General features: G+C 42.1%; 1 protein-coding gene across 1 annotated transcript in view; it reads right to left on the bottom strand.

The window, feature by feature from the left end:
* Nucleotides 1-12,322, bottom strand: part of ROR2 (receptor tyrosine kinase like orphan receptor 2) — a 160,133-nt gene that overhangs the window by 32,602 nt on the left and 115,209 nt on the right. The window lies entirely within an intron of this gene.

Below are 12,322 nucleotides of genomic sequence, written 5' to 3'. Positions count from 1 at the left end.
AAAAAGGACTCAAACTGTTACTTGAAACAACTAATCACGACACATATTTTTACAACATTTGAACCACAAAATTGTTCCTGTGCTTTCTTTACTTCATTAATGTTCACAAATACTCAATGTCCCGACCAATGGAACTGTCAGTAAGAAAAAAAAACTACAATTAGGCTTTGTTCACACTAGTATTATTTTTTTAAATCAGGTTTTCAGTATTTTTGTGGTCCTCTCAGCACTATATTTACCATAAATAATACTGAACCCTCAGAGAAATCTGATGGACAAGTCGGGGAGGGGGGGGGGGGGGGGGTCGGGTCAATCAGGATTCCTCTATATCTGTCTGAAAACAGCTATCCACAACAAATCAGAAAATAAATTGCATACAAAGAAACTGCTTTAAAGCCAATGCAATAAAACAGCAGCTCAGGCACATAACAAAACATGCATTATTTTGGCTTCAAACTGTACCCTTTGAATGCTTGTTCAGGACCAAAAGAGCCGACTACTGTCATTTCCTTATGCTGCAAATTTACTGGTCTGCAACATGAACTACTTAAGTGAAAAGTAAACTAGATAGAAGACCCATGTTAGCAACTTACTTTGAATGTGTCACGAATCCTATGGAAGAAAACACAGCGTAATGAAACAATAAGGGAGTACATCGTTCCTTGAAGCCAACTGGAACAGAAACTAGTAAGAACAGACAGATTTCTCAACTGCTTTTTATGATGCACAGAATAAGGCCATATCTAACTGTTAAAAAAGATGAGACACTATTTATCCTGCCAGGAGACTGAAGCTTTTAGGATGGTCATAAAACCAACAAACCACATCCAGTAATGAAAGTGCTTGCCTTACAAGGTCACGGGTAGGAGATGTTCAGATGTTGGTAAGGAGTCTTTCTCATTAAGAACATTTGCTCTCAAAAGCTTTTGTTAAAAGCTAAGTGCTAAATATTTTTTCCCTGAACTTCGCTTTTTATATTAGAAGACATCTGCAGATGGCTGATATAAAGCAAGGCAAATCTTTATTTTATTCTAGTTGTGAAATGTTATACTTGTATATCAAATATGTAATCAGGAAACAAGAATGTCATATCACAGCCAATCAGACAACCACGTGTTTGTGCACCTTTCCTGTCCAGCGTTTAGATTTTAGAAATAAATCAGAATGCTAGGACTAAATCTTTACGGCCATCTTTAGAGTGGGACTTTAATTTTCTTAATTCAGGAGACTTTCTGCAGACCTTATGGCTGTATTACACTATTAGGGCTCATGCCTATGCTTATCCGTAAAACAGACAAGAATAGGGAATGTTATATTTTTTTGAAGGTGCCACAGAACAGACATATGGATGCGAACAGCACACGGTGTGCTGTCTGCATCTTTTGCGGCCCCATTGAAGTGAATAAAAAATACGGTCTTGTGAATGGGGCCTAAGGCAGGATCCCATCCTTAGTATTAAAGGGAAGGAAGTGTTCTTCCTGACAGTCGGCTGCTCGTTTAGTGAAGGAGACTGCTGTCTTTACATGCAGCGATCACCTACACGGTAGGAGAACGAGGGATCGCTAGTGCCATCGCTAGTCCTCAGACAGCTACATTCAGATCATGCGGTCTAAACAGCAATCTGCTTCCCAGAAACGATAATTTATGTGTCTGCACGAACAACAGGAACACCCGATGAACAAGCATTTAGATGGGCAGATTGTCTTGAACGAGCATTCGTAGGAACGGTCATTCCCAATAATCAGGAAGTCTAAATCGACCTTAACAGTGGAGGAAAGGGGGCAGTAAGGAAATAAAAAATTGTGATCTGCACTCATGTATTATTGCAGATAATAGTCAAAGATCCTGGTGACAAATTCTCTTTAAACACACGGATCCTGCACTAAAGGGCCTTTTACACAGGCCAAGAATTGAAAAGATCATCGCTAACGAGCATTTATGGTAGCGATCATTAGCGATGATCTGGTGGTGTAAATGTACCGCCGATTACCTGATGAACGAGCATTTCATTGTTAATGCAGCATGAAAATCCTATGTAAACACGATCTGCTGCTGGGAAACAACGAGTCTGTATGGGGAAGAGCGATGGCATTAGCGATCAATCCTCCTCATCGGTCTTCTCCGCTATCAATCAGCACGTTGTCGGGAAGGAACGCTTCTTTCCTCACAATCTGCTTGTACATCATCCCATGTAAAGGGACCTTTCGCTGCAAAATGGTCATGGATGTGATCCATTACCCGCTAATGTTTCTTTATCAGGGTACAAAAGCTACAGTCAGTCAGGATTAGAAAAGTATAGTGATATGGGCCATATAACCTGGATATTTTCTTATATGATTATATATGTACAGCTGGTATGATTTATTTAATAAGATGTATAACTTATATCAGGCCAGCTCATAAGTTACCAAGGCCAGTCTCTAGATGGTAACTAGTAACTGGTGGTTGGAGGTGGCTGAAGAGGTTAAGGATGAGGTCGCTGACTCCGCTGAGTGACTGGCTTGGCTGGCAGAGAGAGAGAGTGGCGAGACAGGGCGATGGGGTGAGTCTGAGACTAGTGGCAGTGGGCATAGAGCTACTGGGCAGTGGCATGTGGCAGACTAGTGCTGTGTGTGAGTCTGTCAGACTGTCACTGGCACCGCCGCAGTTGTCCGCAACCCGTGAGGTTCCGTCCTGGTCTCGACTCCCGCGCAGCGCTCCTCTGTTCCGGGCCCGGCTAGCGCACGCTGTTACCTTATGCAGGACTGGAACTTGGTGGGCGGGTCTATTTAGAACAACGCCGGATTGGACCGACTTGATTCTGGCTGTCTGGCAGTAAGATGCATCGGGAAAGGGGGGGGGGGATGGAAGGGACAGGCCGGGCCCCAAATGTCTCCGGCACGCCAGTGTATGTGAAGGGGCACTGAAAAACTTATTAAATAATCATGATGAAACTTGACACCCTGCCGGGCGCCGGTCTCCTTGTCAGCCCGGGCCCCAAAGCAGCCGCCTACCCTGCTTCCCCGGTAGTAACGCCACTGAAAGGAATATCCTCCCCTTGACCTTTTACTGAGGCCAGACGTCTGAATGTTCAGTGCCGCTGTGTGCCACTCTACTGTCACAGTACATAAGCTATTTGCTCAGGAGTAATGCCTTGATTTGTGGATCTGCTAAGGGGCATGTTGTACGAGTCTTACAAATTCCTAAGTAAAAAACAACTTACAGTGGCTGGCTGAATGCAATATACAGATATTCCAGATGTGCAACTCACATAAATCACATAAATGTAACCGTTTCCTGGACTCTGATGCTTTTCTCCTGATTCAAATCCTCTGACTTTTACTAATCTCATATTCTTACTGTTTATGGTCTATCTCTATAAGAACACAGCACTGTGTTTTATAAAGGTAGACCCTTATAGTGTTATTATTATATCATTTTACATATCCTATTTTGTAAAAACTGACTGGTGACTACACAGGACCTTATCAATCGTACTTGGATGTGTACTAGTTTTGGCTACCATAGTCCCTCTTTCCATTCTTGCCTACTTGTTTTTGTACTACTTGTTTTTTTGCCCGGAAAGTTGGGTGGGTCAGTTTCCCCGCTCACTCTTTTTAATGTCGCTGTCTCTTTGCTGACATTAAAGTTTTTTTTTCCAGCCCCGAAGAAAATTAGGATGGCCAGCCACGGTGTGTGTGTTAAAAGGAAAACCCTCACCTGCTATGATCGTCCAGTTCCTCAGCACATCTCCATCCAGGTCACTTCTAGACCCAGCCTGGTCGGAAATGTGATATGATATGTGCAGGCATGGCACTTGACCATTGAGGTCATTGACTGGCCAGTAGCAGTGATGTGCCGGCACTTGGCATGTCACATTTTTAGGCAGGACTGGAGCAGAAGTGGCGCGAAAGGTGAATAATTGGTCAGATGGCCAATTACACACACAAATCTTGTTATACACAGCAGCTATTGGTCTGATTGGTCAGATATTCTGTTGGTGTAATGCAACCATAACTGAAGGAACCAGGATGACCACAACATGTTTTCTTTTCCAATTTCCTGTTCTTCTCACAGAAGAACAGAAAGCTCAATGCAGATGTGAACAAGCCCTAACATCAAGTAGAGTAGGCAAGCCCAAGCAAGCTGTCTTATGCATGATTAACACTGATCCCCTAATTAAGTATAACTCAATTTGGCCAGAGTCCAGCCACTTGTGGCTTCCCATCTAATGCAAAATGAACTCTATATTTCTAAAGAACTACACATATTAATTTCAGAGGTATTATATAGAAAATAATATAATAATTAATCAAATCCTGAACTGAACGGAAGCAAATAGATAATTCATATAGAATAAAAATCTGAACTTTGATTTGGTCATTAACCAGCAACGGAGATGACTGAGGAGAGGGGCTTGAGACCGAGTTGTTAGCAAATCTGACAGACTTCACTGTGAAACAGCATTCTTCAGCTTGCTATGTACTGTGACACATAAAAGCTGCAGAAGCCAAACAAAGCAAATTTTTTTTATAAAAACCTGTCACAAAAATGCTTTAGTCCATTAAACATACATACCAAAAATGTTTCTGATGGTGTCTATAGCCTTTAAAGGGAACATGTCATCAACTTTATGCTGACCGTACTGAGGGCCACATAAAATAGTGACAGAAATGCTGATGTCAGCAGTGTGTCACTCATGAGCTAAAAGTAAGTGGTTGCTGAGAACCAGCATCATAATCATTGCAGCCCAGGCCTTGAGAAGAGTCACATCTACCTGAGAAGAGTCCTGGTTATCCATAATCTCCTGCTCTCCTGCCCATCTGCTGATGATTGGCAGTTCTCTCCTGGAGAGATGGGAGAAAACTAGGTAGAAGCCGGTCAGTCATCAGCAGGAGAGCAGGAGATCAGGAACTCATGGATAACCAGGACTCTTCTCAAGTAGATTTGACTCTGCAATGATTATGATGCTGGTTCTCAGCAACCACTTACTTTTAGCTGATGTGTGACACACCGCTGACATCAGCATTTCTGTCACTACTTCATACTGCCCTCAGTACGGTCAGCACAACGATGATGACAGGTTCCCTTTAAAGAAGTCAAGCCTTGGGTTCTAAATCTTTTAATATTGAGCCAGCAGTCTAAATAGGACATTTCAGTTCTGTAGAAACACTTAAAATCTGTCTTTGAAAATCTCATTGCCTGGTGTGGGACACAAAAGCAGCTGATTGAAATGTGTTGTGCTAATGGAATAAGCATGGGCTCCACACAGCTGGCCATCTTTAGAGCACAATGGACATTCAGAAGGGTAGCAGCAATGAAGGGTCTTTGAAGGTTATTTCCAAGGGTGAAATGGAAGACCAAAGTGTTAGGTGCCAATAAATGTGCGATCTGGTAAAGAAATCTTATGAACAGGGGTCAGGATCTAGCTGTGAGGTGACCTCAGATATAGGATGGATTTCCCTTATGAGATGCATGTATACAATATGGCGCCTCCCTTCATGTCTCTACATTTATTCCTGATTTATTTTATGTGTCTCTCTTGAAGGTTTAAATGTTTTTATGCTAACTTCCTTATAGTAGGCTGATTTCACACATGCATCCATAACATCAGGACCCTCTTGTTTCTTCTAAACTTAGCTTAGGTCATATAACACTATAGTGATTTAAGTTCAGATCAATAGAACCACAGAGGAACCCGAAAATGCTGTATGTGTATGTGTGTGCAGTTCCTCTCCATAGCACTGAGCAAAGTGAACTCAGATATGTCCACATATGTGGCCACATGTCAATAGAGAAAGGGAGACCTGGAAATCCCAATTATTCTGATCATGTTTACAGCTGCAGACCTCACCAATCAACTGATATACCATCGATATGTCAGCTGGGAGAACCGCATGAAGATGCCAAACAGAGGGAAATAAAGGGTTTGCGCCATCTGGACATTTATGGCATAACTACAGGATATGCTATAAATGTCTGATAGTTGTGCATCCCATTTCTGGAACCCTCTCCCATCTCAAGAAAGGGGCACATTGTGAAAGAAGAGGACAAAGCTAACGTGTGGTTCTCTCCTTTGACTGCATGAGTAGCATCCTATCTTTTCACACAACGACCCATTTTTAAGATAGGAGCAGAACCCTCACCTATTGGACATTTAGGGCATATCCTATTGATATTATACATAACGGTCCAGATAGGGCAACCACTTTAAAGGGGTCGTCCTGACTTTTACTATTGATGACCTATCCTCAGGATAGGTCATCAATATCAGATCGGTGGTGTTCCGACACCCAGCACTCCCGCCGATCATCTGTATGAAAAGACGGCGCTCGCAGTGCGCACGTGCCATCTCCCTTCTCTCTTCCTGTCCGCTGATGCTGTCTATGGCAAAGACCATAGACCGCAGCAGCGGACAGGAAGGGAGACTGCATGTGTGTACTGCGCGCGTCAACTCCTCATACAACTGATCAGCGGGGGTGCAGGGTGTCGGACCCCCGCCGATCTGATATTGATGGATATTGATCCTGAGCATAGGTCATCAATAGTAAAAGCCAGGACAACCCCTTTAACACATATATAACCAACATTATCCTTAATAAACCATGTGTCTTCAAACTATATCTAGCAAACATCAAGCATATGCTAAATCTCAGAAGGCAACATGGCAGACTTGTGATATAAGAGCATGACACATGGTCCTGCCTGCTGTGACACTGTCTTCATGCCCATACACCTTCATTCAGCTACCTCTCCTAACTCCCCATACACGTTCAGTTCAGCCAAGCATATATGTATTTTTAATAGTGAGAAAAGAGAAAGACTCTGCCAGACACCTCTGACAGCGCCTACCCCCAATCCTTCTCTCCCCCTATTTCATCTGAGTCAGATCCTCCCAAAACATGCTAGACTGCAGGCTAGCACTGTCAAATCAGCAGGTTTGGCTGACAATAGTATGTGTACAGGAGTCTTATGAGAACATAATGGTTTTCTATGAAAACCAATATCTACCTTCTACTTCTGCATTCTTTTATTCATACATGCTTGTCCTGCTTCAACCAGTTGTCACAGAAGCCAGAGCCTTTACCAACAGTGGCTACTGATGTCAAGAAATAATTGCAATAAGGTCGCTGGTCAAACACATCGGCCCTGATTTATCATACCTTCACTCCAGAATTCTGGCATCAAAAACTATAGGCCGGTAAGTCTAACATCTGTTGTGGGTAAACTGTTTGAAGGTTTTCTGAGAGATGCTATCTTAGAGCATCTCAACGGAAATAAGAAAATAACGCCATATCAGCATGGCTTCATGAGGGATCGGTCATGCCAAACTAATTTAATCAGTTTCTATGAGGAGGTAAGTTCTAGACTTGACAGCGGCGAATCAATGGATGTCGTATATCTGGACTTCTCCAAAGCATTTGACACTGTACGACATAAAAGGTATATAAAATGAGAATGCTCGGACTGGGAGAAAACGTCTGTATGTGGGTAAGTAACTGGCTCAATGATAGAAAACAGAGGGTGGTTATTAGTGGTACACACTCAGATTGGGTCACTGTCACTAGTGGGGTACCTCAGGGGTCAGTATTGGGCCCTATTCTCTTCAATATATTTATTAATGATCTCGTAGAAGGCTTGCATAGTAAAGTATAAATTTTCGCAGATGACACTAAACTGTGTAAAGTAATTAACACTGAAGAGGACAGTATACTGCTACAGAGGGATCTGGATAGATTGGAGGCTTGGGCAGATAAGTGGCAGATGAGGTTTAACACTGACAAATGTAAAGTTATGCACATAGGAAGGAATAATGCAAGTCACCCGTACATACTAAATGGTAAAACACTCGGTAACACTGACATGGAAAAGGATCTAGGAATTTTAATAAACAGCAAACTAAGCTGCAAAAACCAGTGTCAGGCAGCTGCTGCCAAGGCCAACAAGATAATGGGTTGCATCAAAAGGGGCATAGATGCCCGTGATAAGAACATAGTCCTACCACTTTACAAATCGCTAGTCAGACCACACATGGAGTACTGTGTACAGTTCTGGGCTCCTGTGAACAAGGCAGACATAGCAGAGCTGGAGATGGTCCAGAGGAGGGCAACTAAAGTAATAACTGGAATGGGGCAACTACAGTACCCTGAAAGATTATCAAAATTAGGGTTATTCACTTTAGGGGGAGATCTAATTAATATGTATAAATATATCAGGAGTCAGTACAGAGATCTATCCCATCATCTATTTATCCCCAGGACTTTGACTGTGATGAGGGGACATCCTCTGCGTCTGGAGGAAAGAAGGTTTGTACACAAACATAGAAGAGGATTCTTTACGGTAAGAGCAGTGAGACTATGGAACTCTCTGCCTGAGGAGGTGGTGATGGCAAGTACAATAAAGGAATTCAAGAGGGGCCTGGATGTGTTTCTGGAACGTAATATTACAGACTATAGCTGCTAGAGAGGGGTCGCTGATCCAGGGAGTTATTCTGATTGCCTGATTGGAGTCGGGAAGGAATTTTTTATTCCCCTAAAGTGGGGAAAATTGGCTTCTACCTCACAGGTTTTTTTTTTGCCTTCCTCTGGATCAACTTGCAGGATGACAGGCCGAACTGGATGGACAAATGTCTTTTTTCGGCCTTATGTATTATGTTACTAAAAAGTCGCAAAATAGGGCTTTTGCGACTTTTCTTGCACTCAATTGCACAAAATGTAAGCGCTTGTGCAAAATTTTTAGACTTTTTTCATGCATTTGTGCAAAATTTTGTGAATTTTTGCATTTTTACACCACTCACTCCAGTTTTGTAATATGGGTGGAGAAGTTGGTGTGGTTAGCTATGTTAATGAGTTTCACTCTAGATTTATCATTTGACCTAAAAAGTGGCAAATAAGTCGCAATCTGACTACAGGAGGAGGGTGGAGTAGGAAAAGTGAAGTAACACTACTCTAGACAGAGGTGTTGGGTTTAAGGACAAGACAAATTTATCAAACAACCTGTCACTTGATAAATGTGGCACAAAGTACTCCAACACAGACTCAAGCAAAACTGACTTCAAATATTCCCCCTAATGATAAATCCCCCCCCCCCCATTGGATGCATCTATGTGTAACCCCAGTAGAAGACAACAGGTTAAAATCCACTATCTTTCTTTTTAATCAGAGCTGTCTCTTAGGCTAGATTCACACCTGAGCGTTTTACAGCGCGTTCCTACACTTTGTAAAACGCTCAACAGGCAAAAACCAATGTTTCCCTATGGGCATGGTTCTCACCTGAGCGTTTTACAGCGCGTACGAACGCGCTGTAAAACGCCCTACGCCCCAAGAAGTACAGGAGCTTCTTTGGGGCGTATTGTCGCGTGTATTGTGGCAGTTTTTCATTGGATGCCTCTGTGGTTAATCACACAAACGCGTGTACTACGCGCGTTTCCAAAATATAAAAATGCCCCAAAATACGCCTCAAAAACGCCCGATAAAAACACCTGTAAAAAGCGCTTATCGAATACGCTCAGGTGTGAACCCAGCCTTAAGGCCCTTTTACAGGGGCCAAAAAACTGAGCAATCATCAGGAATAAGCGTTCCCATGTTGATAATTGCCCAGTGTAATGGTGTACAAGCAAATGCCCGTTCACTGGCTGAACGCGTCACTGATGTGGTCACCTAAACCATTGTTTATGGGCAGCAGATGATGCTGTGTCATAAATGTAGATACTCTATGGGGACGAGTATCACACTAGCAATCACTAAACCCTATACAGAGGAGATGATTGCTGCATGTGAATGCAGCTCTCACCTCCTCTAATGAGAGGACAACAAGCAATTCATTTCCAATAATTGCCTGCTCAGTTAGCCACTGTGAATGGGCACTTAGTAGGTCATTTCTCATCAGTCCAGAGCACGGCACAGTACAGTGTCAGAATGTCAGGATCAGTGGAAAATGGAAGATTACTGTATATAGAAAAAAATTAATAGAAATGACATGATGAATAAACTTTAATTGAAGGAAAGCCTGTTGCCTTTTTACAGTACATGTCACTGTCTAGCACACAGATTTGGTAAGTTCTTGCCACCAGTTCCATATGTTTTAATGAGAATGGCCATTCATCTGATCAATTGTCAGTGTTTTGTAAAACTCTTCCATGAAAACGGACCTTTTGGTTATATTACATCTCAACTGGTAGCCAGACACATGGCCTAGTATCACTGGTTAGACTTTAGACGTGATAGGCAGTGGAATTTCTTTCTGGCAGGGACTCCTGAAAGCATAGGTTGCATTAGCCAAAGACTTTTTTTCATGGATACAATCTCCCTTACAGAACTTTCTACTGTATAAAATGTAACCACTAACGTTAAAGGACATGACTTTTTTAGACAGACTCACTGAATAGATAAATCCATGTGTATAAATAAAGATTAGTCTTACTGAACACTGCATGGCTATCCAGAATTTCCTGATTGTATCACAACCAAAAGCATTCATAGATAAAAAAAAATATAGACAGTGTTAGTGAAAGCATAAATGCGTCAACCCATATTACAACTCATAGTGGTGCCTGCAGAGTATGTGGTCTGCTCCATACAAAGAAGTGAATGTTTGTTTGTTTGCCTACTATGAAGAAAAGATATTAATCCCAAACCAGGTGAAAAAATGCCAACAGCAGAAGCAAGAAGTCTCTTTCCAGAGGATAAACAACTTTCTCCAGGAAAACAGTCCTGACTAATTGCTTCCTTACTCAGCCATGTACTGGCCGGACTGCGGCACAAGCTCTGGTTTGTGGCCACAGAGGTAGACAGGGGCTATTAAAGGGCCAGGCTGATATAATATGAACCACTGCTCCTCAAACTGTGTGACAACATCTATTTGAACAATCAAAAGTATGTGCCAGTTATGACCTACATAACCAGGCAGTGCCCATAGGAAAAAAGCATATCTTTCTTTCTACTCCTGAGAAGTAATTTAACTGCTGCAAGTTATGGCTTATCTCTAGGCTATGGCCTATCTTGTTGACCGGCAGTGGTCTGGCCAACTGGATCCAAGCATTACACCATAACTCACTGCAGTGGAAAAACATCCTGCGGTCCGGAGGGAAATTACTGGAGAATTTCTGGCTCTGATGGTGGAGTTTAATTTCATCAGTATATACACATGGAGAATGATATATATAACATATAGGGTGTGCAGAAGGTCACAATGGAATCTGAAGTCTGAGAGGCCCAAAAAGGTCCAACTGTCTCCTATTAGGAGACCATAAATAGCTCTGTCACATATTTTGCATTGGGACATAGGTGAATCAAGTTACAACTCTGCTCTCAATGTTACTCAGATACCACCAGGTTTACCCATGCTTTCTTGTAGTTCCAAGATTACAATGGGCAATTAACAGAAGTATATGAAGTGTATATTTTGGTCTTAAATACTTCTCCATGTTATTGTCTATTAATCACTAGCTAGGTACATTTTGAGTACTAGTAAATTCCACACTGATTTCCACTCACTTTTAATGTAAGCGCTTGCACTGCTCATTCTATATTTAATGGTAGTTAGTGCGTGTAGAAACATATTTGGGGTTGGGTGTCTAGTTTCCAGAACATTGTGGTTATGGGTGTGAAAACGTTGGAGTGTATTTGATTGTCGCCAAGATAATGATGCAGAGGTCTCTTAATTCTGAATGTGGTCTGCATCAAGATGTTTCAGTAGCAGAGTTAGTTTTCCAGAACACCACAAAGTGAAAAGAAGGGGAAGCTTGAACCTCACCACCATGACTATATGTATACTGTAACATTCATGACTCAGAAAAAGACTCTCCAACCAATTACTTTTCTGTCTGTCAAGGACATGTAGATGAACTATACACTCTACTTATCACACCTGTTAACTCGGAATAAAAAAGTGTCACATGCTGTTCCCAAAATGTTGTGCTCATCGCACAATAATGTAAATCATATTCATACAGGGGCAGCATGGTGGCTCAGTGGTTAGCACTGATGCCTTGCAGCACTGGGGTCCCAGGTTCGAATCCGACCAAGGACAACATCTGCATGGAGTTCTCCCCATGTTTGCGTGGGTTTCCTCCGGGTACTCCAGTTTCCTCCCACAATCCAAAGACATACTGATAGGGACCTTAGATTGTGAGCCCTATTGGGGACAGTTGGATGCTAATGTCTACAGAATATAGTAGCGCTATGTAAGTGCATAACATAAATAAATATAGGGTGCAGGTGTATTATTATAGTGCACACGTCGCATGACATTTTAATATACAAGGTTTATTCAGATATTTTAACGTTGATTAAGCAGGTGGTGATTATTATATGACAACTTATTCACATATCTAAAACTGTCC

Source organism: Bufo bufo, chromosome 2 (assembly GCF_905171765.1).
Source record: "Bufo bufo chromosome 2, aBufBuf1.1, whole genome shotgun sequence".
Taxonomy (NCBI): domain Eukaryota; kingdom Metazoa; phylum Chordata; class Amphibia; order Anura; family Bufonidae; genus Bufo; species Bufo bufo.
The sequence above is the reverse complement of the archived record's forward strand: the minus strand, read 5'-3'. Positions and strand labels throughout refer to the sequence as shown.